Below are 24,658 nucleotides of genomic sequence, written 5' to 3'. Positions count from 1 at the left end.
TACACTTGTATATATCAGAAATAACTCCATTCAAATTAATGGATCCAGGATGATGTAAAACCTATATTAGAGGGGAATGAAGCCCATGACAGAAGTGCTAGCATATCTGATTAAAAGCAGAGAAGAGTCTAAACCAAAACCAAGGGTCTGAACAACCCCAAATGTTGGGGAAGTTCAGTTCCAATTTAAACATTATTGCTGATCTCCACCTTCTTAAATGGACCAAACCCAAATAGTAGAACTGATTATGTACACTGGTTTAGGTGTATCGCTAATGGAACACAGCTAGACACACACTTTTCAAAGTAATACTTTCATCTCTAGAGCTGCTCCCTTCCTGCTACAGCTCAGCCATATTGGTAGGCCAATATGAGAAATGGGACTGTCTGATGCCTGAGATGTTTCTTTTCTGTGGATGAATAGATGACTTTGCCCTCCAGGACTGTCAGCTTTGCACAACCACTACATTCACTTTAAATTATAAGTGTGTGTGGGGGGGCTTTTAAGATCACTTGTTCCTGCTCTGTTTAATGGGCTGCTCTTTTGTCTTCTATTCATTTAGCACCTGACAACATGCTTCCGCTTGAGGATAAGGGCCAGGCAGTGATATGTACATCCTGGAGATGTATGCATGGCTGCACAGATGATGTCAATGGGTGGGCTTCAGCTTCCTTGACTATGGGATGGTGTTCCAGGAAGGAGGACTGGTGAGAAGAGATGGAGTCCACCTGAACAAGAATGGGATAAGCATCTTTTTACTGGCTTTCCAATTTGGTGAGGGGGTCTTATACTAGGATAAAAAGGAGGGAGATAACAAAAGCCCATAGATAAGCATAAAAAAGGCAACCTTAAAGGAAGGCTAGATGGTGGGGCAGGGATATGGAAAATTACAATAGGGTGTTAGAAGCAACACGAGGAAAATCAGTGGGGGGAATCTGTACAACGTCTTAGATGTCTAATTACAAATGCTAGGGATATGGGCAATCAACAGAAAGAACTGGAAGTATTAGTACATAAGCTAAATTTTTACTTACTTGGCATCACTGATTTGGTGGGATAAATCTCATGACTGGAATATTAGTATAGATGGGTATAGCTTGTTCAGGAAGGACAGGCAAAAGAAAGGCAGGCGGTGTTCTACTGCCCATTAAGAATATATACACTTGTTCTGAGGTCCGGAAGGAGGTGAGAGCATAGGTGCTGACATCACCTTTGTCCATTGGGTACTCGACCCCCTTGGTCCTGCCCTACCTCACCTTTTCCCGTCCCAATCCAGCCCCCTTCCCGCCCCCATTCCACCCCCTTCCCCCAAGTCCCTGCCCCTGCCCTGTCTCTTCTCCACCTCCTCCCTGCAAGCATGCCACATCCCTGCTCCTCCCGCTTCCTCCCAGAAAGTCCTAAGCACCGCCAAACAGCTGTTATGTAGCAGGGGGTGGGAAATACTGAAAGGGAGGGGTAGGAGCAGGGATGCAGTGCTCTCGGGGGAGGGGGAAGAAGGAAGTAAGGACGGGGGAGATTGGCTACTGGTGGGTGTGGAGCACCTGCTATTTTTTTCCCATGGGTGCTCCAACCCCGGAGCACCCACGGAGTCAGCGCCCATGAGTGAGAGACAGACCTGTTGAAAGTCTTGGAAATCCTGACACAGTAGGGGTCTATAATAGACCACCAAATCAGGAAAAGGATGTGAATGAGGCATTTTTAGAACAAATAACAGAACTATCCAAAACCCAAGACCTACTAGTAATAGTGTACTTTAACTGCCAAGATATCTGTTGGACAAGTAATATGGCAAAACACAAAATTTCCAATAAGTTTCTGAAATGTAGTGGGGACATCTTTTTCTTTTAGATAGTGGAGAAAATAACCAGGGGGACAGCCATTCTAAACTTGATTCTGACCAACTGGCAGGAACTGGTTGTGAATCTGAAGGAGGAAGGCAATATGGGTGAAAGTGACCATGAAATGATAGATTTCATGATTCTAAGGAAAGAAAGGAGTGAGAGCTGCAAAACAAGGACAATGGACTTTAAAAAAGCAGCCTTTAAGAAACTCAGAAAACTGGTAGGTAAGGTCGTCTGGGAAGAAAATCTAAAGTATAAAGGATTTCCAGAGAGCTGGTAGTTTCTCAAAGAGATATTAAAGGCACAACTAGAAACTAACCCAATGCAAAGGGAAGGTAGGAGAAATGGTATGAGGCCAATATGGCTGCATTGAGAGCTTTTTAATGACATGAAAATCAAAAAAAGAATCCTAGAAAAAATGGAAACACGGAGGATGAATTGCTAAGGAGGAGTACAAAAGAATAGTACAAGCGTGTAGGGAAAAATTAGAAAGGCTAAAGCACAAAATGAATCACTGTAGCAAGGAACATAAAAGGCTATAGGAAGAGGTTCTTTAAATACATTAGCAGCAAAAGACAAAGGAAAGTGTAGGTCTTCTTTTTAGCTGGGAAGAACTAATAACTGATGACATCAAGAAAGCTGAAGTGTTTAATCCTATTTTGCTTCAGTCTTCACTAAAAAGGTTAATGGTGACCAGATACTCAACACAACTAATCTGAACAACAAGGGCGAAGGAGTGCAAGCCAAAGTCGGGAAAGATCAGATTACAGAATATTTAGATGTTAGATGCATTCAATTCAGGGGCACAGTTATGCCATTATAGTTCTGTAGATATGGGCATTGTTTAGCGCATTAAGGGTGGAATTCTGGTTCCACTGAGGTCAATGGGAGTTTTGTCATTAACCTCATATGGTGAAATTCTGGTCCCTAAACTGGATCTTTTAAATCTTTTTGTGCTTTTGTTAGCACATGTCAATCCAATTGTATTTTATCTGAAAGTAAATGAAATTTAAGTGAAGAGAAGGGACCTTCTTGAAGACATTTTTGTCTGGTGTTCCAAGTCTGATTGAAGACACTTTTGTCTGGTCTTCCAAGTCTGACTGCTCTTTGGTATGCACTTGTACTGTGAGAATTACAGTGAAAACAGCTGTTCCATGACATTTCAAAGTGATAGCCATCGAAAAGGAAAAGCAATGAGAACAGATATAGTGAGAGACTGAGAGAGGGAAAGAAGAAGAGAGAAAGAAAGAGGGAAAGGGTAAATAGAATAGAGATAAAAAGTGGAGAAAAGAAGTATAGAGAGCAAAAATTATATGCAGAAGTCATGAGGGAAAGAAGAAAATTAATGCAAATAGAATAAGAAGGGGGCTGGGGGGAATCATTTTCCTGTCACTGCATGCCAGTAATTCCCACTCAAGTAAACAGAAAGTTATTGTATCCAGTGGCAAATTATTCAGGCCAAGGGCTGCTTCTTACATCTTGTACAATTCATTACATTGTACCAAAGAAGTTGAAGGGATAAAAGGGAGTCCCAGCTACTCTGGGATTTAAAATATCCTCTCAAGTTTATATGGGAAACAACACCTCACTATAGAGAGACTTCACTCAATCATCACTTCACTCAGAAAAATTCCTATCACCAATAGATCAGTAAGGTGCATTACCTGCATGTGCACTAAAGTGGCTGTCGTCAGTGCTTTCCTTTCAGTAGTTCCTGAGCTTCTGTATACAAAACATCCAGTTTCCATAACCAGCCCTTCTTTTCTACCTTTATCGTTTTCCACGATATACACTAAAATGCTGGTAGAGAGCTCAACTGAAAAAGAAGATAATACAGCTGTCTCCCTAGACTCAGAAATTTGTTTCTCAAACCAGAGTCTATCTGAATGTAGCAATACAGTCCCATCTCTAATTAAAGATGTCATGCGGTGGGTCTGGGTCCTTTGGGATATGTGTCAGGAATATGGTCATAGTGCACTGCTCTAAGGTTCTTCTGTGCTGGCCAAGGTTCATAGAAGACCAAGGAAAGCAGGGCATAAACTAGAGGAGCCCTGAAGTTGTTCTAACTTATAATGGGGATTGGGCAGGCACCTGAATCTCCCCAGAATATGGAGAACACCAAGATGCCTTAAAACTGCTTTTGCCCTCCCCATTCCCTATCCTCCATCCTTGACCCACATGCAAGCATGGAATTACTGAGAATCAGGCCTCTTGGGTCCAACACTAGTTGCGCTATCAGTGATTTTTCATTGAATTATACTGTAGTTGAGATGGAGGGAATGAAGTCTACTCTATGAGCCATCCAGGCACTAGAAATTAAAGTTCACTTCCGTCTCATTTGGTTAAGCTCAAGGCAAATAATGAAGAACTGGAGGCTGATGTTTAAAAAAACCATAGGGATTGATTGTAACTGAGGCTACATGCCTATGCAGAGGAGTAATAGGAAAGACACCTATGTCATCTACAAGGACCTTGGGAAGGGTACAAGCCCACTATCTCCCCAGAACAGGTGGATGACGAGAGGGTGGAATGGGGCAAGGTTGGAAGCATCTCCTTACTCAAGCTGTGCAGCGGTATCCAGAGGTGTTACAGTCCTGATGAGCTCTCCCCTGCTGAACATCATCAGTCTTCTGTATTGGAGCCAGCTCTTGGGCTGCATGTGCTCGTGGCTTGCTGAAGCTGGACAGAATTTAGATACTGACCCTCTCCCACACGCTCCAGCTGGAGACCCAGTATTTGATACCTCTCTTGGCAGTGGGAATCCTGCAGTCCAGAGGCTTAGGTCCTAAACTAGTGCCAGCTCTCCTAAGCCTCCTCAATAGCTGCTTCATGCTCCCTGAGGCCAGGTCTAAACTATAAACTTACATTGGTATGCCTACATTGCTCAGGGGTGTGAAAAATCCACACACCTGAGTGACGCAGTTATACCAACCTAACACCTGGTGTAGACAATGCTATGTTGACAGGAGAGCTTCTTCTGTCTCCGTAGCTACTGCTTCTCATTGAGGTGGATTAACTATGCTGATGGAAGATGCTCCGTTTCTTCACTACACGTTACAGCGGCAGCTGCGCCACTGCAGCATTTTAAGGGTATACCTGCCCTGAGTTACACCAAAGCTGTAGACCCTCTACTTTACTGTCTGCCTCTTTGGGTATTATGTGACAGTGTAAGCAAGTAACACAGAGATGCTGCAAAAGATTTTCTAACCACACACAAACTGTACTCCTAGAGAAAACAAAATATGTATATGGATCTGTAGAAAAACAATAATGACCTGCACACAAAAACCTCCCTTCCTCCTCTTTCTGAGAGCCCTTTGAGCTTAGGTCAGTCCTTTTAGAGGTCCCAGATCCTTCCTGCAGTCCCTTTTGTCAGGTGACCACCTTAAATTCCTTCAAATCCCTTGTCAGGTAATCCACTGCTTGGTTGCCACCTTACCTGAAAGGCTGGGAGGTAGCCAAGTTATTGTCCAACGCTGCTTGTATTTGAAGAAGAGACCTTCCAGGTTGATGACCCTTGTTGCCCTACATTGTTTGCCTTTTGTCAAATCCATACTTCTTATCATTCTAATCCAAGATACAGGCAAAAAGACGACAGAGAAGGCACAGGACAATCTTATAATCAAAATGAGGCTCACGAAACAGAATAAATGTGTAGTTTGATATAGATACAAACAGAGATATACTAAATCACAAAATAGTAACCTGTTTTGCTGGCTATTCTAGCAAGCCTAAATCATCTCCCCTTCATTATGGACATGATCCAATGTGCAGAGAAGTTAATGGGAGTCTTGCACATTGGATCAGACTATCACAGCATATGTTATTGGGTCTAAAGTATAAATTCTTGATAAAAGTCATTATGGTCCATTCTTAATAGCCACTTTGAAAATTGCAATATTGTGGCCAATGTAAAGATCTCTTAATTTTTTTTATTTAAAAGTCAGTCAAATTATGGACAAACAGAACAGTGCTGTGAAGTTCCAGGCACCTCCTTTAAGACTCTTGACCTCATTTTTGCTAATCTTTCCTGCTTCCTTCTATCCCTCCCCCTCCTTCCCCGATCCTTGAAGTGGGCACAAAGGATGAAATGCTGAGTCTGTTGAAGTCCATGGCAATTTAACATTGACTTCGTTGGGGGCACGATTTCACCCTAGGCCTCCAGCAATTTCAGGTACCCTAAGGACAGAATGGCCCAGCATCCACACTGTTACAAGGTGCAGCATTTCTTCTCCTTTGCACCAAGACACTGCCCTAACCTTTCTTATTCTTTGTCCCATCTGACTGCTATTCTGCTTAGCAGCAATATTGAGGCACTAGGGTTCTCATTTTGCTCTCACCCCTGCTTGTGCACATGCAGAGAGATTAGACATAATGTGCCCCAAAATGTCACCACATACAAACCCAAACAAAAATAACACATTGTAATGTGACAGTGACACCTATTAAGCAATAATAATAAACATTAGTGATATTAAGGGTCTAATTCTCTTCCCTCTGAAATTAAGGAGAAGTTTGCTATTGATTTCAGTAAGAAAAGGATATAGCCTAGAGTGTAATTCCTGGATTTTCTAGTGGCATTTTAAATCATGCTTACTTTACCTCACTTTCCCTATTTTTTTCTTCTTATTGCACCCACTGTGTATGCCTTTCATAGGCTCCTCTTTGTAAAATGAAAAGAGAAAATCATGTAATTTACAACTCTTCTAAATGTATCTATCAGCTTGTCAGAATGGCTTATTAAAGAGCCTGGTCAGACAATGACATCCTATTAAAATGGCTTTGATTTAAAAATAAATCTACAAGTACATTTAGACAATTACTATGAGAACAGGCATTCACAGGCTGACTCAAACAATTTTTTCTCATTTTTTGGTTCATCCATTAAACTGAGAAACTGTTTATTCACAGCTCAAATTAATAGAGCAATTGTATATAACTAAAATAATGATATATTATAAAAAATGTATTTAGTGAGATAAATGACTGTCCTATAGATACTATACTTAAATATTATCAGTAGAATATATACTGTACAAAAATAGGGTCCTCAAAATTGAAGGAATATTTTGATGATCTGTTTGAGGGGAAAAAACCCCAAAGCATATTTTAAATGAAAATGAAGGTCTAGATGCATTGAAATTCATAACCTTGCAGTATTTAGGAGACAACAACAAAACCAAAGAACAACAAGCAAAACCAAAATACGACAAAATGATTTCACTCTAGGTACTACCACTACAGCTGTGACCTCATACTGAGAGGGATGGGAAGCATGGTAGTGGATAAGAAATCAGTCTATCTGTGCATCTTCATTGTGCAGATTCAAATAATATGTATTAGCCTGATCCAAAAGCCATTGATGTCAATGACAAGACTCCCATTGATTCAATGAGTTGTGGCTCAGGCCCTAAATGACAAATATAAGCTTCTGAGTAGTCCTGGGGATAACTTGGCAAAGAAATTAGGGATAACTTGGCAAATAAATTAGCTGCACAAAAATATGTCAACATAAACATGGATACCAAACAGGTGCCATTTTAAAAATGGTTTGGATCTGTGATCCACACTTGGCAGAGGCATGAAGGGATGAGAAAAGTGATTGTTTTGTATTAGTGGCCAGTAAACAATGTCAGGTTTCAGAGTAGCAGCTGTGTTAGTCTGTATCCACAAAAAGAACAGGAGTACTTGTGGCACCTTAGAGACTAACAAATGTTCCATTCTATGTATCCAATGAAGTGGGCTGTAGCCCACAAAAGCTTATGCTCAACTAAATGTGTTAGTCTCATAGGTGCCACAAGTACTCCTGTTCATTTTACTAAACAATGTGATAATCTTGACTGTGAAAGCACTGCTGAAAAATGAGCATCACAGATTGGATAGGATAGCCTTTCAGTCTGCATCTTAATAAGTTTGACTCAATCTACAATACATTTTAAAGAATTAATTAGGTTTGAGCATAATTATACTGTCATCATAGCTTCTAATCCAGGAAGTCTCATTCAGTTTAGATGTTATGTGTCATTTTCAGTAAAAATTAATTTGCTTACAAAAATACAGCTGATCATTTGCAGACTGAGCATGAAGGTGCTTTCCCCCTCCTCCACCCCTTATTTTTTTTAAAGGACTGGTGAGATCAGATGTGAATCTTTATAGCTGCTTTTGTCAGGACAGTTAATGAGCTGGGGTAGGACTAGATCAAAAAGCCAGCAGAAATGGGGTCATGGAGAGGTTAAACTTCATGAATTTATTCATTGGGATTCAGCTCATGCCCTCTCAAAATGAAATGTCATCATTAAAATTGTGGATAGCACAGTTGCGCAATGATGCTTCACGAAAAGCTGCTAGAAAGAAACTAAGGAAATGGTTTTCATTTAGAATTCAGTGCATCACTCTGAACAGAATACATACCAAGAGTGGAGAAATAATGATAGGGCAGTCCTGAAAACAGTCTATTTGTCTGTGATGTTCAAGAAGGAAAGGTTCTGTATCTCCAAAGAAAACTGACTAAACATAAATTTCTTCTTTCCAGGGAATTAGGAAATACTCTACAACAAGGCCAGTCTAAGTATCTAGAAGGAGGAAAAAGCTCTACATTGCATCACATTGTCCATTTGGTCAAGGAAGAAAATGTAGTTTTTTTTACAGACAAGAACGTGTTTTCAAAAGGGAAAATCAGTAAGAGATTTTGTTATACAGTCTAAAAAGAAGAGACTAATGAAGTAATGAAACTCCTACTGAAACTACACTAGCCTGTTTTAGAGCATGTGTCACATTAATTGGATGTCTGGGTTATGAATGGCACTTTTCCATCTATCCTTGAAGGTTGGCATATTTCAGGAATTTGTTAGAATCTGAAGCTAACCGTGTTGCCTACAGAAAGCTTGTTGGCTAATCAGTGATATTTACAATTTGCTAACTATTTCATTACAAGGCAAATGCAGAATTACTGGGCCATCAGGGAGCCTGATGGCACACAAAAACTGACAACAAATTCCCACCTCTTTGTGGTTTGCACAAAAAATTGTACCCAACTTTTGTATTAATTACATTTACTGGGACAAATTTATCCTTTTTATCTTGTGAACTACAATGCAGTTACAAGACAGATGAATTCAGATAACTGGTTTATTATTAATACATTGCATCTGACTTAGTGCCATATGTGAACTCTTGTTATTCTGGGGCAAAAGGCATTTTTCCTGTTGTTCTAGAACAGGAAGTGGATATGAGAGAAGCAGAAAGGAAATTAGTTGCTTATTAATGCTGATGGTATCTGTAGTTAATTACAGCATAAAATCTGTTTACAGGGGATATATCCTGTTTACAGAGTGATTTTTGTGGGAAGCACTCTAATTTGCATGCTGATCACATGAAACATAAAGAAAATCCCTCTCAGACATGTACAACTAAACGGGATTGCTAAAATATGATATAATCTCCAGCTGTTTGATTTACTGTCCAAGATTTAACAATGCAGACGGAAGTTTACAATATGAGAAAAATCAAGACCCTAGAAATAACTCTCCAGCCCATGGAAAGACTTTGCATGCTGAACAAGGTTATCTCTAGCTTAGTTTTTGTTTTTTCTCTTTCTCTCCATGCTAAAGTAACCTAAATATAATCAATAACCACAAAGGACTGATCTACCACTTTATTTTTTTGTGTTCATCCTATTGTAACTGCTTCATCTGCTGCCTGTCCTCAGGCAAGTTTTGTCACACAGCTTAACAGAGGAGTTCAATTCTGCATCAGCCTAATGGAATCTGACTGAGAGCAGGCCCTCTTAAAGATTTGGTCTGATGCTGTAGCATGTCCTTAGGTTTTCTAATAAGACCACAATAGAATCACAGACATGAAAAAATAGAGCATCTTACTTCAGGGTAGATCTGTAATTTGCAACACTGGGTCTTGTTATGAACCAGTTCAGTAGCTCTAGGCCTTAACAAGCCATACATCAAAACACTGACCCTTTGCTTTTTGTTGCTCTAAGTGGGATTCCCAGCAGGTATTCATTGACCTACTGGTAATCCAGAGAGCATGTGGATCTGAGATATTATAGCTTCAGGTCTGGTTCCCCCTTTGCTAGACATGATAGGTTTTATCATTATGTGTGAAGAAATAGGGGAAAAGGCTGTAACGGAGCATTCATTGAATTATAGAATATCAGGGTTGGAAGGGATCTTAGGAGGTCATCTAGTCCAACCCCCTGCTCAAAGCAGGATCAATCCCCAACTAAATCATCCCAGACAGGGCTTTGTCAAGCCTGACCTTAAAAACATCTAAGGAAGGAGATTCCACCATCTCCCTAGGTAATCCATTCCAGTGCTTCACCACCCTCCTAATGAAAAGTTTCTCCTAATATCCTCCCCCACTGCAATTTGAGACCATTACTTCGTGTTTTGGCTACGAAAAAATGCTCATGAAATAGAAAGAATTAGAAAGGCAGTCATTCTGCATCATATAATCCTGTATCTGTCTCTGACACTAGAGTACATCTAATATCTATGGTTCTGATACTCTTACTCTGGCTTAGGAGCATTGTTTTCCATGAGTAGTGCCATTGACTTCAAGTAAACCTCTGATAGAGTAAGGTACAATTCAGTTTGAGTAAAGTTATCTGAATTCACCCCATGAATCAGAAACTGACCTCTTGCTAGTGTCTGCCACAACATTACAATAAGATAGCCCTATATTAGAAGTTAAACACTATAACAGACTAAGGATGTGATAGAAAGAAACCTGGACAAAAATGAGACAATAAAAAGAGGTCAAACAGGAAAACCAACAGGAGGAATACTGTGGGCAAAAGAGATGGGAAAAGTACAGGGAGGGATGTCTGGAGCTAGTCAACCAGCAGGAAGGTTACCTGCATAAGATCCCTACCTCTACCCTGAACTCTTTAAAACCCTTCCTAGGCTTGATAAATTCTTGCATGTCCCAATTCAGTCCATGCACTGCTCTTGACATCAATGGAAGTTATGTATATGACTTAAACATGTAGTGTAACAACATGGATGGGGAAAAAACAGCCCAACAATTATGTGAAATACAAATCAAAACAACGAAGTGATACAGAACACTGTAAACATTTGTGCTCTGTGCATGTTAAATTAACAAGCAGTAAACCTTGCTCTTGCTCTGGGCCATCTAATCATAACCCCAACCTCTGAACCTTGCCCTTATGGGAAACGTATACATTGGTGAGAAGTTTGAAACTGGCAGAATGGTTTCTGAATGTGACCTTTCAAAACAGATTAAAGTTAGTTGATCTAAGAATGGGTTGGATCTTTTTTTAAAAATAACCTGAAAAAGTAAAAATTTAGCCCATCAAAATACACTTGTCAGTTTTCAGTGACATGAAAATTAGATTGTCTTCTGTACTGCTCCATAAACCTATGTCAGCACACTGTTATCATTTAGCTGAAGTATATTTAATTCAGCTATTAAAAACAAATACCTGTTTTAGTGTTCCCCTACCAAAGGAAAAAGCGATATCACTCAGGCACAAAAAACCTTGACAGCTAATCTTCTAAATGTGTCACTGCGTGAACTATAAACTGATGTCAGGTGTAAGTATCCTTCTGTGACTGATATAACTGGTATATTACAAAGGCCAGATGCCTGGAGAAAGTGTAACATTCCAAGTAAGCACAGCAACAGCATATTGATAGAAAAGGAGCAAACATCATGAGAGAATTTTTCAGAGATTAGGTCATTTTAATGATTTGGAGCTGAGAAAGCAATAAATATAGGAGCAAGTCCTGAAATACTTGATCAGCCAAAACTTTGACTGACTTAAATCAGAGTTTTGACCAAGTAAGGGATGAGCAAGAATTGAAGGTTTAGATTCATATGCGGCGAAGTAAATATTTTGTTAGTTTCCTTTTTATTTAATGTTGAGATTTACCTACCAAAATGTGATGATTTTTAAACTCCCTTTTTTTCAAAATGTATTGTGCAATGTAAAAGGTTATTGCCATTACACAGGCAATAATGTCTAATGCCAGGATCACGGCAAATCAAAGGATTCCAGAGCCCTGGTATCTCTTTTTCATTACTGTTCCTTCAGCAGTGTTCAAAAGATTTGAGTTATAATCAATCCAAAGGAAAAAAAATAATTCCCCAAGAAATGTATCAAAAATATTCTATACTGGTATATCTTTTCCCGCAAAGTCATTGTGTATAGCTGTAAAACATGGACCCAAATCCAAGTGTGAAATCCTGAATGCGTTGAAGTCAATGGGAGTTTTGCTACTCTCTTCAGTGGCGCCAGGATTTCACCTTAAAACTCTACATTCAATCACCCTTGAAATTCTGGTGTTCAAACTTTGAGTCTAGATCTGAATTTTGCAAATGACCTTTCTCTTTATACTAGGCTTAACCAAGAGTCCAGATCCAAATGCCCTCAAATATTGGGATGTTAAAAAAATCTCAGATACATTAGGAAACTGATATTCTTAGATATCATAGTCAACCTGTGGAAATAGTTGCCAGGGGATTTTGTGAAGGCCAAAACTATAACTGGATTAAAAAAGTTAGATAAATTCACTGGAGGATAGGTCCTGGAGGAATGGCTATTAGCCAAGATGCTCAGGGATGCAACCCTCTGCTCTGGGTGTCCCTAAACCTCTGACTACCCGATGTTGGGACTGGATGACAGGGGATGGATCACTTGATGATTGCCCTGTTCTGTTTATTCACTTTGAAGCATCTGGCACTGGCCAATGTCAGAGGACATGATACTGGACTAGATGAACCTTTGGTCTGACCCAGTATAGCCATGTTTATGTTCTAGATCCAAATTGCCTGGCCTGAATCCATAACTTACAATTATGGATATATTTAGAATGGTTAGTCAGTGAACTGTTTGCAGCAGAAATGGAAACCATGTACATTTGCAAATGTTTTGAGTCACTTTACAGTCGAAATTCAGAGCCAGCTGTCTTGAAAACTACATGAATCAAGCCTGGGACAAGATGCAAGAAAACCATTACCTATGTATGGTTTTACATCAAAATTATGTGAAGTTCACAGCTTTGCATATTTACAGATGAAATCTGGTGGGTTTGATTGTGCATCCATAAGATCTGAGGTTTAATTTAAACTCAGAATTCAAAGTAAAAGGGAGTGGGGAATGCAAATATCCCCTCAAGTGAATCCAAAGACAAATGTTTGCACAATCCTCTGAACAGTCAGAATATTGACTGTGGGTTTTTTGCTTATTTATTGACTCATATCCAAATGTATAAGTATTTTAATGTAAATTATGCTGTGTAAATACTGTTGAACAACCTAAACAATAGTGTCACTACCTGGACCACCTACAATATTAATAATTAGGAAAATGAGCTTCATGGTTATTATTGTCAGTTGGGAGCAGGTGGTGTGGCTGGGACTACAGTTGTGTGAGGTCGATCAAAGTGACCATTGATCAGAAGCTCTTCAGATAGGGTGTCAGTCACAATGCTGAAGATCTCATCTCACCAGGATGTTCTGTTACACCAGTCCCTGCCCTAAGCCAAGGAGGGGGTAGCCGGCAACTTCTTCCCCAGATCTATCACTGTTGATCCAAAGATAGTTACAGAGCAGGGAAATGGGGACTATCAGTAAAGCACATATTCTTTCATTAGATGAGGAAAAGGCAGGGAGAGACATACAGGAGGTTTCTTGAGTTAACTGTCTATTCTCCAGCTCTCCACATTCACAGTCTGTATGCATAGGAGAAAAGAGAGGTTAGAAGTCCACGCTGATCCTGAGCTTAGCAATTGAGCCAAGAAGTAGAATTCAAATCTGCATTCAGATGTCTAACAGCTCAAAAAAGGATGGGCAGAGGGCTAGAACTAGAATCTTTATAGAGCTGGAGCCAGTGGGGAAATTTTAAAAGCAAGTCCAGGTTCAGGGTTTAAAATTTGTTAAATTCAGAAGTAAGAGACAGACCTCTAGTGAGTGAGAGGAGGAAAAATTAGAGATGTGGGGAAGGGACAGAGGAAGCTAAACCTAGAAAATGAGACAAAAAAATAGCATCCATGGATGAACGGGACCTTGTTCTATTGACCCTCCATCCAGAAGACACTTTCCCCTTTTCAATCACTAAAGTGTCTTGACTCAAATCTTTTCAGTAAAGAATAAAATCCTGGCTGAGGTGGGTATTTCTGGCCCCAAAGCACATGACTTTAGGACACTCCTTTTTATAGAAACATAAGATACTTGGAGACTTGGATACAAGGATTCTGTTTTGGGAGCTGGGGTAATGAACAGACCAAACTGTTGGCCTGGTGGGAGAGATCATCTGAAATTCAGAAATATCCTTAGGCAAGATCAATTCTAAGAGGGTGCTAACATAATGAGGGCAGCCCTGGGATATCCCATTGGGGATGGCACAACCTTTCCATTGCTTCATCACTAGGGTCAGAATGACAGAGGCACAGTCAATACCCTTAGGAACTACGCATTCTTGTTTAAAATAGTGCAATTTGTTTTCATAAGTCTAAGAACACATAAGCATCCTTAATCTGTACATGCACAGAATGGGAAAAAGAGAGAGAAGGAGTTAGGGAGTGAGAGAGAGACTCCAAGTTCCAATGCCATGAATGTTTTGCTCTCACCCAACAGAGAGAAGATCTGGTGGAATTTTCCTGCTTGTCTTTCTTGCCTTTAGGCTGTAAACTCTTGGGGACAGGGACAAGTTTAGCTCGCTCTGTGATGTGGTAATTGGGACACTATGTTTTACCTTTTTAGATTACTTCTTGCACCTTTTCTTGGCTATCTGCCTGCCAGCTTTTTTTCTTCATTGTGCTTGGAGATTCTGTTTGCTTGTTTTTTTAGTTTCCTGTTTACTTTGAGAGTAGTTAGGTTATTTGTATTAAAGAAGTAGATCTTTACAGCTAATATCCAGCTATATAATAAAATAGACACAAATCCAAATATTAAGGAAAATTAGAAAGAAATTAATAATTAAACGTACCACTTAGTAGGGACCTTGTTGCTAAAGAGAGGCCATTCTTTAACTGAAGAAAACAACTTCTCAGTCATGTTTTCTTTTCTATTAATGCACAGAGAGAGCTGAGCAATAGCTGGCTTCCTGTTGCATTCAGTATAGTATAGGCCGCATTTTGTTTCTAAGTCTGCTGTCACAGCACGTTACACTGCCAACATAGGTCCTGATCTTACTTCCACTGAAATAAATGGCAAAACTCCAGTTTACTTCAATAGTCCAGGATGAGACCTTTAGCCTGGCTCTTCTCACTTGGTTGAAGGAAGTTTTGGGAATGATCTTGGTTTGCTTTTGGCTTTAGAATGGAGTTTCAATCATATTCACAGTCCCCCTGCACCAGTTCTCTTTGTGAACTGCTGATTTTTCTGAAAAGGTCTAGTGTTCAATACCAGCCTTGGCTGGCTGGGAGGAATCTCCGTGCACTGGCTAAAATGTCAATCAAGTTCCTTTTTTACTAGCAGCATGATTACATCTTTTGGTGCGATTTTTGTGCACAATCCCTTTGTCCTCCCTTAATTTCCATTGCCAAGAAAGGTTAAAGATTTTAGATTTTCAGTTGGCACTGAAATACATGTACATTTTCCACTGATATAATATTAAATTCAACCCATGTGAGCAACTAGAATATATTGTAACTTTATCATACCATATGTTTTCAGTCATTCCAGAGCCAACAAGTGAAATAGTGCCTCAAAACTAAATCAGATTGAATCACAAAGTTAGTAGTCTTGCCTGACTGGATACACCAGTATTTATTTGAAGGGGGGTATGTGTTTATTTGTTTCCACTCAGAACACTCTATATATTTGTTCTATCTGATAAGGAATGAATGAGTAGATGTGAAAATATGTCGCATATTAATATTCAAACCCAAAAACAAATAATGAAAACTTGAATTGAATTTTTCTAGCATTATGGGCAAGATTGTGACCCTTACACACATTGAATATTGCCTTACACTGTGAATAGCCCAATGGAACTCAGTGGGACTACTTGTGGAGTGAGGTATTTTTCAACATGTGTGTTATCTCACACTGAATACAAGATTGATTTGTTCACCACCTACCAAAGAGTAACCCTGGTAGCTCCATGATTGTGTCATTTTGTTTTTACTTGGAAAATTAACATAAATATTTTTTTTAATTTAAAAACTCATAAGCACAAGCCCTGTATTAACTTTACTATAGAACCTTCACAACAAAATGGGCAGAGTGAATATCATAATAATTACCATTTCTCTCAGAATACATTATTCTGTGTAAATTTGTCAAGTATCTCAATTGTCTTTCGTTCCACTGATACATATTGGAGTCAGCTCCTAAATGGAAACACATTTTATACTTCTGGCATTTAGGGAGATGCCTAGATTAGGAGACACAGCTAAGACATGACACTAAGCTGGAACAGTTGATTGTTTGTGAAAGTTTTGAAGAGTTGGTACAACATATGTATTGTCTTTTTGGCCATACAAAGCTCCTTTTTTTAGCTATAGTTTTCTGGACATTTATTTCTCTTCCAGCTCAGCACATAGCTATCCATAGTTCAGTGCATTTTGTTTCTCTTTTCCCTAGTACAGCTGTTTTCTTTAATATTGATTTTTTCAATTAAATCCTACATTGTTAGCAGCACTTGAATGGAATAGCTATTAGATATATTATGTTATGTCCGAGAACAGGGGTTAATATATTTATTCATACTGTATTCGATTTTGGGCCCCAGTTTTTGGCTCTGACTAGGAATAATCCCATGATCCTGCCTTTCCTGTTGGTTTAGTAGCTAGGTCCTTTATAAGCACCCAATCGACCATTGGGGTCTTGTGAAATTTGGAATGTGATTAGTCAGGAGCATCACCTCAGACCTGCTCGCCAAGGGTCCCCCTACCAGGAGTATGAAAGCTCTGGATGATGTAGTTCTGAGGGTCTTTAGCCCATGCAAGCCTCTCCACCACAACAAGGTCATGGTCCATCTGAGATCCAGGGTTTCGTAGACTAGGATGATTTGAGAAGCTTCTTTCAAGCAACAAAAACTATATATATGGGTCAAGCGCCAAAGGCCCAACTTCCTTATGTTTCCTGGATGGCTCCACCCTCCTCAAAGACAATGCAGCCATTAAACAACACTGGAAGGAGCACTTTGAGAGCCTACTAAACAGCAAATCCACAGTCTCTGAAGACACTATCGTGTCTATTCCACAATGCTCAGCAATGGAACACCTTGCTGATCCCCCATCTTTTGAAGAAGTCCAACGTGCCATCACTCTCAGGCCACGTCCAGACTAGGAATTAAAATCGATTTTAGATACGCAACTTCAGCTACGAGAATAACGTAGCTGAAGTCGAATTTCTAAAATCGAGGTACTCACCAGTCTGGACGGCGCGGCATCGATGTCCGCGGCTCTCCGCGTCGATTCTGGAACTCCGTTCGGATTGATGGAGTTCCGGAATCGATGTAAGCGCGCTCGGGGATCGATACACCGCGTCCAGACTAGACGCGATATATCGATCCCCGAGCAATCGATTTTAACCCGCCGATGCCGCGGGTTAGTCTGGACGAGGGCTCAGACAAAGAATCACAAAGCACCAGGGCCAGATGGTATCCCAAATGAGGTTTTTAAAGCTGGTGGAACAATGCTCCAGCATAAACTTTGCAACTCCCCAACAAAATCTGCACCTGCAAAGAAATTCCACCTGACTTCAAGAACACCAACTTTGTTACAATATTCAAGAAAAGGGACAAATCTGTGTGTAGGAACTACAGAGATATTGCCCTCCTCTCCATTGCACAGAAGAACCTTGCCCGGATAGTACTAAACTGCCTCTTCCGCCTTGCTGAGGAACTCCTCCCCAAATCACAGTGTGACTTCAGGCCATCCTGAGGCACAACTGACATGATCTTTGTGACATGACAGATTCAGGAGAAGTGCAGGGAGCAACACCAGGAACTGTTCATGGTATTCACTGACTTAACTAAGGCCTTTGACTCTATCAATTGTGATGCCTTATGGAAGGTGCTGTGTAGGTTTGACTGTCTACAGAAATTCATTTCCATTGTCAGACTACTCCATGATAGGATGACTACCACCATTCTGTGCAACAGCTTAGAGACCGAACCATTCATCATTCTCACTACCATGATGTCAAGCAAGGATGTGCCATTGCTCCAACATTCTTCTCCATTTTCCTTGCCATGATCCTGATTCTCATCCACGACAGCCTTCCTGATGGAATCGGGATTGAGTATCATATGGATGGCCAACTTCTTAATCTCCAACATCTCCAAACAAAAATCTAATATCATGAGAATTGGCATCACTGACCTTCAGTATGACCTTCATCATTCTCGCACACACAGAGGCTGACTTGCAAAGCACCCTAAATCTTTGTACAGGTACCTATCACAGCCTGGGTCTCTCTAAACATCAGGAAAATCAACCTTCACCTGCACAAACTACTCTTCATACTCCACAAATTACCATCAGTTGAGAACCCCTGGAAAATGTGGACCATTTTCCAGACCTTGGCAGTTACCTCTCCCAAATGTCCATCATTGACACAGAAATTGAATACAGGATCCACTGTTCCAGCACATCCTTTGGAGGACTACACAAATGAGTCTTCAATTATAGGGATCTGCAAACAGGCACCAAGATCTTTGTTTACAGGGCAGTTGTCATCTCCACCCTTCTCTATGGGTGTGAAACCTGTGTGATCTACAGATGATATCTCAAGTGGTTGGAATGGTTCCAGAAGCACTGCCTCAGGAGGATTCTCAGGATCAGCTGGGAAGATTGACGCACTAACATCAGCATTCTCTCTGCAGGCACCATCAGCTGTATAGAAGCGCAGGTCATGAAACACCAACTCCGCTGGGCTGGCCACTGTGTACATTTGCCTGACCCTCGCCTCCCGAAGCAAGTACTCTTCTCTCAGTTAAGTCAGAGAAGAAGGGCTCGTGTAGGGCAGCAGAAGCGCTTCAAAGACATACTGAAAGGACACCTTAAAAGGAAGACATTAACCCAACTCGGAGGACTTGGCATGGAACAGAACACAGTGGTGCCACACCATGCACCAAGCCACAGGTCGCTTTGAGGAGAACAGATGTGCTCATGAGACAGAGAAGCAACAAGGAGGAAAGAAAGGGAACAGCAATACAACTATGTCTCCTCCAAGATTACACCTGTCACTTCTGTGGGAAAATCTTCAAGGCATGAATTGGGCTCCTCAGCCACTTTAAAAGCCACCAATGAACCCCCTTGGCAGATATCCTCCTTGCATTGAGGGATAGCCAAAGAAGAGTAGCTAGGCTAGGATTTATTTTTAAAAATCTCTCTTTAGTGTGGGATTCCAGTTCCCCTTATGTTGTTTATTTCCATTCTCTTCACCTCTAAATTCCTTCCAGGTTGATGGAGTATAAACTTGGCCCCCTTAAAATCAGTGGGCATTATGCCATTTAGTTCAATGGAGACAGAATTTTACTCATAGTTCCCAGTGTGTGACACTGGTTCACTGTAATGAATAAAATTATAGTTCCCAGCAGCAATGAAAAAGGCTACAATAAAAATCAACATTATTTAAACAAGCATTCAAGTCTATAGCCCTATATTTCTATTTCAGTACCATCACTTAGTAAACATTAAACTTGCTACAGTATGAACAATGTTCTAAAAATTATTATAGTATAACACTCTTGTAGAAAGAAGCATCAGTAAATAACTGACTTGAGATTTCATCTTTTGTAAGATATGGTCCACTTCCTCATCCGTGCAAAGAATGTGCGCTGTTTGAAGAAGAACTTCCTTTTATTTGTTTTAAATCTGCTGCCCCTTAATTTCATTTAGTGACCCCTAGTTCTTATATTATGGGAACAAGTAAATAACTTTTCCTTATTCACTTTCTTCACACCACTCATAATTTTATATATCTCTGTCATATCCCCCTTAGTCTCCTCTTTTCCAAGCTGAAAAGTCCTAGCCTCTGTAATCTCTCCTCATATGGGACCTGTTCCAAACCCCTAATAATTTTAGTTGCCCTTCTCTGAACCTTTTCTAATGCCAGTACATCTTTTTTGAGATGAGGAGACAACATCTGTAAGCCGTATTTAAAGGTATTTAGGCACCTAAAGGTACATCAAGGTGCCTAATAGGATTTCAAAAGTGTCTGGGTGCCTATTTCTGCTTGATTTCAATTGGCGTTAGATCCCTGGGTGCTTTTGAAAATCCCACTAGGCACCTAGCTGCATCTTTAGGCCTCAAAATACCTCTAAAAATTTGGCCCCTAGGTACTAGTCCTTCACCCAAAACAGCGATTAACCCCAACAAAAGATTGGGATGTGTGAAAAATGAAAGATTGAGCCTTCACAATGTAAACTCTGAGTTAGCAAAATTATGTTGTACAAGCTAGATTTGTTCCTTAAGCATACAGCAAACTAACTGGAAGATTTAGGGCCAGATCCTCAGCTGTTGCAAACTGGCATTGTTCAACTGACTTCAATGGAGCTATGTCAATTTACACCCTTTGAGGATCTGGACCCTAAAATGTGCACATCTCAGATACAGTACTGTATGTATTTCAGGAGGACTCAATTTTCCTAGAAAAGCAAATGTATCTTTAATAAAGGATAACATTTTACTGCCACTTGGCAAGATCCTCATCTGATGTAAATGAACACAACTCTGTTGAAGTCAGTGGAACTATGGTGATTTACATCAGCTGAATATCTGGCCCACCATGAACAGCAATGCTTTGTGTGCCTCAAAAATTGGACCACTGTGTGGCTGTCTGGATTTGCCCCCAAAGCTTATATGGACATTTCATTGTGCATAATGGTTTGTGTAATAAGACTTTTGTAGTCTGTCCGAAAAAGAGACTTACACAGATTCAAGTTACTGAAGACAACTGTGTCTTGCTCTTTATTAGTGTAATGTCATACTCAATAAACAACAGTGGAAAATGAGAAGGACTGGAAATGTCAGTGTTCTTAGAAAGGGACTCATTCACCAGTATATAACTGACATAAAAGTTACCAGTATATAACTCATCACCTTGAAAAGCATTAAGATACTTGGAGCATAAAAGGTGCTAAATAAAAATAAATAAATATTTCTATCCTTTGAAGAATTACTGCCTGTCTTGTCATTTCTCTGCCAAAGTATCCCAATGCCAAGCAAAATAAATTCCAAAATGTCTGCTTGAGACTGGGGAAAAAAAACAAACAAAATCTGGCACACAACACATGGACCATATTTCTTTATTAAACAGCCAAATTATTTATTCCATTGTCAGAGGCAATTTATAGACAGTCCTGCAGATTTTGTCCTATTTGAGGAGTCTGGCTGTACACAGAACAGGTATAGTAAAGGGTTGGGTTTCCTCACACCACTGCATCAACATACTCAGAACATGTTCTGAATGGATCACTGATAGACTAAGGAATAATTAGTCTCCATGTGCATTCAATCACTGGCTTCTCTGTGGCTGAGACTGCAGATAAGGGTGTCAACTGTGGCCTCAGTATTGATGATGCAGATTGAGAACATAAGCTCTTTGACACAGGCTACTGTGGAGCCACCAAATGAAGACTAATGATCACTGCCAATTTATAATGCATTCACTAATGTAACATAACTAACCATTTTTCTAACCATAGAAGAATATTTCAGTGCTGTTGATAAACTGGGATAGAGAAGCTGATAGCTTCCAGTTATTGCCAAGTGCCCATGAAAATTATGTTGTTTTTACAGACAGAATCAATTAGGCCCTGATTATAAAGGTACTGGTGTCTGCTTATGTGAAACAGTTTGCAGGACTGAGGCCTTAATTTCCTTCCTCTGGGGCTGCAAAGGCCTCTCATTCAGCAGGTTGCTCCCACACAGGTGGAAAAGATTGGCATAGTGATCTAGAGCTCATCACTGAGAGTATTCAGGAGTTAAGTGTTTACACCAGGGAGGGGTCTATAAATGATTCATTCATGACAGACAGGGAAGAATTGGTTAGTAGGCTCTGGTCCTCTGTGAAAGCAGGCTATTGCACTAGGCTATAGTAGTATTGCTGTGGTTCGAGCAAGGCTATTTTGTTTTCTATTGCTTTAAAACTTGTGGGATTAGGGTCTATTTAACTAAAATTCCTGAAAATATAAACTGGGGGAGAAAATCTGGCTATGGATAATATAAACCAGCTCTGACAGCTTGTGGGCCTATTATCAGTGTCATTATGTTTACCTTTCTGCCATGGACTTTTCCACCTTTTAGGTTTTGAGTAAAGAATAGATGTTTGCAGAGTGTCCACACTAGCCTTTACAAATGAGTTAGTTGACAATGTGGTTCAATTACAACTTAACTTGAGGTAACAAAGTCTAGTGTATTGAAACTCTGAATGGGTACAGTGTCAGTCCACCAGCTGGGCTGGAGCTTAGGCTGCATAAAACAGGCAAACAACAAGGCCCTTTCATTTAATGCAAGCACATTGTTGTCTTGATTCACCTAATATTTTTTTTCCTTTGTCTTTTCATTCTAACTGCATAGTATCTTTAACCTCAATATTTTTTTCACCAACATTATCAGATATATTTTGATGGCAGGCTAGATCAGTGGTCCAAAGTTTCCTAATACATTCCTATCTCATTTTTAATTTCTGAAGTTTAATAGACAAATATGCTATGCAGACTACGTGAGGTTTTGAAAGAGATACTCTCCAAACACAAGTTAGCTTTGCAGAAGCACATCATAAATTTCTTCCAAAATCTACTTTTTTCTTCATAAAGTCCTTTCAAATGTTAGCATTTGGTGAAAGCACAGACTTTTCTCTACCAGAACTTCATTGGCAATGGTTTTGGATCAGTTAGTGGTTTTAAATGCCTGAGATCATTAGATGGAAACCCCTTACTGTTGAGAATCTATTTTAAATTGCCAGGTTGCAGTTTGGAACAAAAGGAATAAATGTCTTTTTAACGTTATTCAGACTGCACTGTCAAGCAAATGTAACATTGGAAGTGCTGCTCTATTTATCATTTAAGCGGACTGACATTTACCCAAGTGTCTATCAATTTTTATTGCTGTTGATAATTGAACTTCAAGTTTTCTTAACAAAAATAAGAGAGACTAATCTATTTTCAAAAGTTTACAAATGCAATAAACTAGAATGTCCAGACAGATATTTATTGTATTTTTTCTGTTTGCATAGGGAATAATTTTACCATTAGCTGAGTCCTATTTTTATTATGTTTACTAGACCATATTTCACTAAGGAATTCTTAATGGCAAATGAATAATGAAACATATATATAATGAATTAAACAAATTGCAATGCTTCAAAAATTTCCAGTGCATGAGTTTCAATGATAAACACGTGAGATTTTTCATATTGGAAGTTTAATATGGATTATTCTCTTTTGCAAGTATCAAACCAAATAGCCACAGTTTGGTGGACAGTCCACCATATTAAGCGGTACCTGAATATTTGGCTGGTTCCAACAATATCTTTACTTCGTGCTTTATTCTGTTGAAAAATAAAAAGTAAATAAAGTTGAAACAAAACAAAACTCTGTCACAGCTACAACTTTTTTTTCAATAAAAGAAAAATCAATGAAACTATGAATTTGAGATTTTTACAAAAGGGAATTCTGCCAGATGTAGTGTGCCAAGACTTCCTATAACTGTGTCAATTGAGAAAAGGATGCTATTGCATTTGATAGCATTTAATATACGGCATCTTTAAAATCCTCTTTTGGATAGATTTGTAACAAGATATTCAAAGATTTAAATGTAGTTAATAAGCTATACATTAAATTGGCAAATAAAAGTAAGGATAATTAAATCTGGAAACAATTACTAATATTCTCCTTTTATTTTGTGTTCCATTTCTGGTTCCATTTTGGAGGATTATTCCCTTTGGAGGCTAAGTAAGCTGTTGGTTAGTGTCCTTGCTGATAGTCATGATATCCAATTTGTTGTGGAATCAAAAAATAAATAACTTTATGAATGTAGAAGTTATCTGGTGAAGCCAGCATACAAATGTAATGTAACAGCAGAATTCAAATACATTTGCCAAATAGATATATCTTGATTATATTTCTGTCATAACAGATCATTCGACTCAGTTGTTAATCAGTCAAAAGAAATACTATCTTTCCACTGAATATATGCTTTTGTATTTAGCCCACACAACACAGTAATACTGATGTGATAATTAATTACATTCATATGCTTTCCCTTTCATACTGAAAAGGCCATCTTCAATTTCGCCACAGCAACAACACTTCTACTTAAATCTCACTTTAATTATTTTTTTGTTGAAGGACAACTGCATTTCAGTATGTTTCTATAAGCACAAAAGTATAGCTGAGAAGTATGGTCAGAATTCTACATTAACTTCTCTCAAAAAACAATTTTATGGCAATAAGATACTTTTTACTTATAGATATTTGCTGAGAATCCTTTATCAGTGAACATTTATGTGATTTATGTATCGTTGGGGAAAAAAGGCAAGACAAATAAATGTCAAGCCCTCTAAGATACATCTCTCTACTTCCTCCAAAAGGTTCTTCGATGACTTCTCAGAAGTGAAACATTTTTCTTTGTTGACCTTCTCTTTGGCCATTCAAAGTATAGGGTATAATGGAGGTGATTTAACATGATCATGTTTTTTTGTGAACAATTCTTTGGACATTGCAGTTTGTGATGGTGAAAACCTGCTCCTGATACCATTACTTGTGATCTTTCTTTTTTTAAAGTGTGTCTGTGGTAACATCAAATGCATGTACAAATAATATGAATTTATATAGATAAGAAGTAGTTATTAGAATGTGTATACTAAATGAGTCATTA

Source organism: Gopherus flavomarginatus, chromosome 3, assembly GCF_025201925.1.
Source record: "Gopherus flavomarginatus isolate rGopFla2 chromosome 3, rGopFla2.mat.asm, whole genome shotgun sequence".
Classification (NCBI taxonomy): domain Eukaryota; kingdom Metazoa; phylum Chordata; order Testudines; family Testudinidae; genus Gopherus; species Gopherus flavomarginatus.
This window is presented reverse-complemented; position numbering follows the sequence as displayed.